This window comes from Ziziphus jujuba, chromosome 11 (assembly GCF_031755915.1).
Source record: "Ziziphus jujuba cultivar Dongzao chromosome 11, ASM3175591v1".
Classification (NCBI taxonomy): domain Eukaryota; kingdom Viridiplantae; phylum Streptophyta; class Magnoliopsida; order Rosales; family Rhamnaceae; genus Ziziphus; species Ziziphus jujuba.
Genome location: NC_083389.1, coordinates 3,878,602 through 3,885,434, shown reverse-complemented (window position 1 = coordinate 3,885,434; position 6,833 = coordinate 3,878,602). Strand labels below are relative to the sequence as shown.

Here is a 6,833-nt window from a genome sequence, read left to right as displayed (position 1 = left end):
TGATAAAATGCGTGGACGTTCTAGCGGACATTATGCACTTGTTACATAACAACAACTTACAGGAAAGGCCAAGCAGGGGGGGCAGCGGGTAGGAGAATTGAAAGTTTGGTCTTTAGAGGGATTTGATGTTGCTCATATTTTACAAGAGATGCTTACTTATAAACCTAATCATATTAGAGCTCGCCAAGAAGTACTTGGTACTACGATCATTGGAGGAATAATACCTAAACCGGAGGATGCTCGAGAATCTTTTCGATTGCTCATTCGAGAATTACGATCTTTGGCTCTGGAATTGAATCATTTCCTTGTATCTGAGAAAGGTTTCCAGATTAATAGGAAGGATGCTTAATTGGAATGAATTAGAAATTTTCTTCTATGATTGATTGGTATAAACAGCAACAACTTCGAATCGGATCAGTTTCAACTCAACAAATTAGTGCTTGGGCCAAAAAAATCCTACCTAATGGAGAGATAATTGGAGAGGTGACAAAACCCTACACTTTTCATTACAAAACTAATAAATCGGAAAAAGATGGATTGTTTTGTGAAAGAATTTTTGGGCCTATAAAAAGTGGGATTTATGCTTGTGGAAATTATCGAGTAATAGGAGATGAAAAAGAAGAACCAAAATTTTGTGAACACTGTAGAGTTGAATTTGTTGATTCTTAGATACAAAGATATCAAATGAGTTACATCAAACTAGCATTCCTAGTAACCCATATGTGGTATTTGAAACGTCTTCCTAGTTATATTGCGAATCTTTTAGACAAGCCTCTTAAAGAATTAAAGATCTCGTATATTGCAATGTGTAATTTGATCAAAATTATGGGTTTACAGATTCAGAATGAGAAACTGTTATCCCATTCAATCTAATTAGGATGCCCTAGATCTGACATGTCTCTTGGTAGGAGTAACATGAAACTCATAATTATGGTTGTGTTCAATACTCCCAAGTAAAAAAAGAATTGGTCTATGGTTGATTCAGTAACAAATAAATAGAAATTTGTACCTTGTGAAAAAGAAGACTTCTTTTGTGGAATTAACCATTTCCTTTCTTTCTAAATGAAAGAAATTCTATCGAAATAAGCAAAATAAGAAAATATATCATGGTGGCAGGAGTCTATCCATCGCATATAGGCTTTAAGGATATCACGAAATAACCACCAAGGAGAAGTAGGGACCTAAAAGATTGAACGGAACGATACATAGACAAGTAAATACCTTATGAATTCTAAGGCCCTCCTTTACTTTAATTAAAATTAAGGATTTTCATCATTCGAAGGGAAGTACACTACTTAATAATTTCACATTTCATTTATTTTATTATGCCATAATTAAATAAAGAATTCAATTCAAAAAATTTACTAAAACAAATAAATAAAATGCATCAACGAAATGTTGCTTGACCTTCTTTTGGAACTTGAGTAAGGAGTAGATTTTTTTGGGGTTTTTATAGAATTTGAAAATGGAAATGAAACCTCTTTCTTTTCTTTATCTTTTTTGGTCTAACTACTTGAGCCCGATGAGAGGAAATTTTCACATCCGATTTGGAGGGGGGAAGATCCAATAGGACCCTATCTAATTTTTTCTTTCGCTAGGCCCATAACTGAAAAACCCACTTTCTTATGATTATGAGGTTCATTCGAATATGAGATCCAATCATGGAAATAGAGCATCCCACTTTTGTTTACTACTCAAGACTTCGAGACATTTTGAAATCAAGAAATTCTACTGGAGGAAGTGCTATCCGAGAACAATTAGCTTATCTGAATTTGTGAATTATTATAGTTTATTCGTTGGTAGAATGGAAAGAATTAGGGGAAGAAAGATCAAATGAATATTCATTTTATTTCTGCTGAAGGAAATATATTTACTAGCCTTTTAGGAAATCAAATAAATAATGATCAAGTAAAACATAAATTCTTTAGTTTGGGTCTTTCTAGTAAAAAAGAAAGTATCATTTTCGATTATTCAGAAATTAATCGAATCATATATAAAGGTCATTGTAATTTCATATTTCCTTATATTCTACACGAGAATTCTGATTTATTTTTATTGGCAAAGAGATAACGAAATAGATTCATTATTCCATTCAGTGGATTCAAAAACGAGAGAAAGAACGAATGTTCATATCACTGTTTCGATTGAAATATCGATAAATGGTATTTTTTGTAAAAATATTATTTTTGCTTATTTTGATGATCCTCAATACAGAAGAAAAGGTTTAGGAATTACTAAATATGGGACGATAGGGTTGTATTCAATCCTAAAAAAACGAGGATTTGCTTTAGTATCAAGGAGTCAAAGAATTTAAGCCAAAATACTAAATGAAAGTACATCGATTTTTTTTCATTCTTGAGGAAGTGCATATTTGACCCGAATCTTCTTTTTTTCATTCCTGAGGAAGTGCATATTTTATCTGAATCTTCTTCTATAATGGTACGAAACAATAGTATCATTGGAGTAGATACACGAATCACTTTAAATATAAGAAGTTGAGTAGGTGGATTGGTACAAGTGGAGAGAAAGAAAGAAAAGATTGAACTTAAAATCTTTTTTGGAGATATCCATTTTGCTATAGAAATGGATAAGATATTTTGACACAATGACATCTTGATACTGCCAGGAACAGTTAAAAAAAATGTAAGGAATCAAAAAAATTGAAAAAATTGGATTAAAAAAAATAAAAAAATTGGATCTATGTCCAATGGACCACACCTACCAAGAAAAAATATTTTGTTTTGGTTCGGCCCATAATCATATATGAAATAGTGGACGGTATAAATTTAGAAACACTTTTCCCCTGAGAACTGTTGCAGGAAAGTGATAATCTAGAACTTAGAGTTGTAAATTATAGTCTTTATGGAAATGGCAAACCAATTTGGGGAATTTCTTGGTCAAGCATTCAATTAGTTTGGACTTTTTTAGTGTTGAATTGGGATCAAGACAAAAAAACTTCTTCTATCGAAGAGGCCCATGCTTCCTTTGTTGAAGTAAGGACAAATGGTTTGATTCGAGATTTCCTAAGCATCAACTTAGTGAAATCCCATATTTTGTATATCAGAAAAAGGAATGATCCGTTAGGTTCAGGATTGATCTCTAATAATAGGTCAAATCGTACCAATCCATTTTATTCTATTTATTCCAAGGAAAGGATTCAACAATCACTTAGCCAAAATCAAGGAACTATTTGTACGTTGTTGAATAGAAGTAAAGAATCGTAATCTTTGATAATTTTGTCATTGTTTAATTGTTTTCAAACGGGTCCATTCAATGATGTAAAATATTACAATGTAATAAAAGAATCAATTAAAAGAGATCCTCCAATTAGGAATTCATTAGGCCCTTTAGGAGTAGCCTCTCAAATTGATAATTACCTTTTAAAAACTCATAATCAGATCTGGATAACAAAATATTTAGAACTTGACAATTTAAAACATACTTTTCAAGTACTTAAATATTGTTTAATGGATGAAAATGGGAGAATTTATAATTCCGCTCCATGCATGAAATCCCATATTTTGTATATCAGAAAAAGGAATGATCCGTTAGGTTTAGGATTGATCTCTAATAATCGATCAAACCGTACCAATCCATTTTATTCTATATATTCCAAGGAAAGGATTCAACAATCACTTAGCCAAAATCAAGGAACTATTTGTACTTTGTTGAATAGAAGCAAGGAATCTCAATCTTTGATAATTTTTTCATCGTTTAATTGTTTTCAAATGGGTCCATTCAATGATGTAAAATATTACAATGTAATAAAAGAATCAATTAAAAGAGATCCTTCAATTAGGAATTCATTCGGCCCTTTAGGAACAGCCTCTCAAATTGATAATTACCTTTTAAAAACTCATAATCAGATCTGGGTAACTAAATATTTAGAACTTAACAATTTAAAACATACTTTTTCAAGTACTTAAATATTGTTTCATGGATAAAATGGGAGAATTTATAATTCCGCTCCATGCAATAACATCCGTTTGAATCCATTCAACTTAAATTGGTATTTTTCTCCATCAAAATTATGAGCATAATTATTGTGTAGAAACAGCTACAATAATTAGCCTTGGCCAGTTTATTTGTGAAAATGTATTTATAGTTAAGAAAGAGCCGTACCTAAAATCGGGGCCAAGTTATAATTGTTCAAATTGACTCTGTAGTAATAAGATTGGCAAAGTCTTATTTGGCCATTCCAAGAGCAACTGTTCATGGCCATTATGGAGAAATACTTTCCAAAGGAGAGACATTAGTTACATTTATATATGAAAAACCGAGATCTGCTGATATAACATAGTGTCTTCCAAAAGTGGAACAAGTATTAGAAGTGCGTTCGATTGATTCAATATCGATGAAGCTAGAAAAGAGGTTTGAGAGTTGGAATGAACATATAACAAGAGTTCTTAGAATTCCATGGGGATTCTTGATTGGTGCTGAGCTAACTATAGTGCAAAGTCATATCTCTTTGGTTACTAAGATCCAAAAGATTTATCAATCCTGGGGGTGCAGATCCATAATAGACATTTAGAAATTATTGTCAAATAACATCAAAATTGCTACTTTTAAAATATGGAATGTTTAATGTTTTTTCATCAGGAGAACTAATTGGATTGTTGCGAGTGGAACGAACGAGGCATGCTTTGGAAGAAGTGATTTGTTATAAAGCCATATTATTGGGAATAACAAAAGCATTTTTAAATACTTAAAGTTTCATATCCGAAGCGAGTTTTTAAGAAACTGCTCGTGTTTTAGCAAAGCTACTCTATGTGGTCATATCGATTGGTTGAATGGTCTAAAAGAGAACATTGTTCTAAGGGGGATGATACCCATTGGGACCAAATTCAAAAGATTAGTGCACCGTTCAAGGCAACATCACAACATTCCTTTGGAAATGAAAAAGAAGAATTATTCGAGTGGGAAATGAAAGACATTTTGTTGGACTACAGAGAATTATTTGATTTTTGCATTTCAAAGAATTTATATGATATATCAAAACAATCATTTATAGGATTTAATGATTCCTAAAAGCAAATTGATCCTTTTTTCTATTTGTGTTGTGGTCATTTAATTTGGTTATAGAAATAAAGATAATAATGAATAGAAAGAAATGAATGGTCTGGATCATGTATCAATGGCCAATCTTTGGTAGAAGAGAAGGTTTCGTGGGAACAATTATTTATTTCTATTTTAGCTTCTCTTTTTTTTTTTTCCAACAAAAATATAAAAAACAGAAGAAGTGTGGGGAGAAATGACAAGAAGATATTGGAACATCAATTTGGAAGAGATGATGGGAGTAGGAGTTCATTTTGGTCATGGTACTAGGAAATGGAATCGTCGAATGGCACCTTATATCTCTACAAGGCGTAAAGGTATTCATATTATAAATCTTACCAGAACTGCTCAGTTTTTGGCAGAAGCTTGTGATTTAGTTTTTGATGCTGCAAGTAGGGGAAAACAATTCTTAATTGTTGGTACAAAAAATAAAGCAGCAAATTCAGTAGCACGGGCTGCAATAAAGGCTTAGTGTCATTATGTTAATAAAAAATGGCTTGATGGTATGTTAATGAATTGGTATACTACAAAAATGAGACTTCATAAATTTAGGGACTTGAGAATGGAACAAAAGACGGGGAGACTCAATCGTCTTCCAAAAAGGGATGCAGCTGTGTTGAAGAGACAATTATCTCACTTGTAAACATATCTAAGTGCGACTAAATATAAGACTGGATTGCCCGATGTTGTAATAATTGTTGATCAACAAGAAGAATCTATAGCTCTTCACGAATGTATGACTTTGAGCATTCCAACAATACAAATTGTGACCCAGATCTAGCAGATATTTCGATTTTGAAAAATGATGACTTTATAGCTTCAATTCGATTAATTCTTAACAAATTAGTATTTGCTATTTGTGAGGACCGTTCTAGCTATATACGAAATTCTTGATTAATAATAAGATAAGTAAATTATTTTTGGAACTCCATATAATAGATTTATTGAATTGGTTACTATTTTTGATTCGCACAAAAGAGATAAAAATAATCGAGGATATTATGCAAATAATAGGTATTCAAAATATTCAATGCAAGTATGCAAATCGAAAATGAGATGGTTGAATCAAAATAATTCCTTTTAAAGTTCTATTTCTTTCAAAGGTTAATATGAATGTTTTATTATGTTCCATCAACACACTAAAAGAGTTATATGATCTATCCGATGTGGAAGTAGGCCAACATTTCTATTGGCAAATAGGAAGTTTCCAAGTCCACGGCCAAGTACTTATTACTTCTTGGGTCGTAATTGCTATCTTATTAGGTTCAGCCATTATAGCTGTTCATAATCCACAAACCATTCCGACCAACAGTTAGAATTTCTTTGAATATGTCCTTGAATTCATTCGAGACGTGAGCAAAATGCGGATTAGAGAAGAATGTGGTCCCTGGGTCCCATTTGTTGGAACTATGTTTTTATTTATTTTTGTTTTGAATTGGTCAGGGGCTCTTTTACCTTGGAAAATCATATAGTTACCTCATGGGGAGTTAGCCGCACCCACAAATGATATAAATACTATTGTTGCTTTAGCTTTACTCACGTCAGTAGCATATTTCTATGTGGGCCTTTCAAAAAATGTATTAGGTTATTTCGGTAAATACATTCAACTAACCCCAATCCTTTTGCCCATGAACATCTTAGAAGATTTCACAAAATCTTTATCTCTTAGTTTTTGACTTTTTAGAAATATATTAGTCAATGAATTAGTAGTTGTTGTTCTTGTTTCTTTAGTACCTTTAGTGGTTCCTATACCTGTCATATTCCTTGGATTATTTACA

General features: G+C 32.0%; 2 pseudogenes; both read left to right on the top strand.

The window, feature by feature from the left end:
• The first annotated feature begins 1,833 nt into the window (after window positions 1-1,833).
• On the top strand, window positions 1,834-5,028 carry LOC132799937 (DNA-directed RNA polymerase subunit beta''-like; annotated as a pseudogene).
• A 223-nt stretch (window positions 5,029-5,251) lies between these two features.
• On the top strand, window positions 5,252-5,949 carry LOC125421726 (small ribosomal subunit protein uS2c-like; annotated as a pseudogene).
• Window positions 5,950-6,833: the final 884 nt, after the last annotated feature.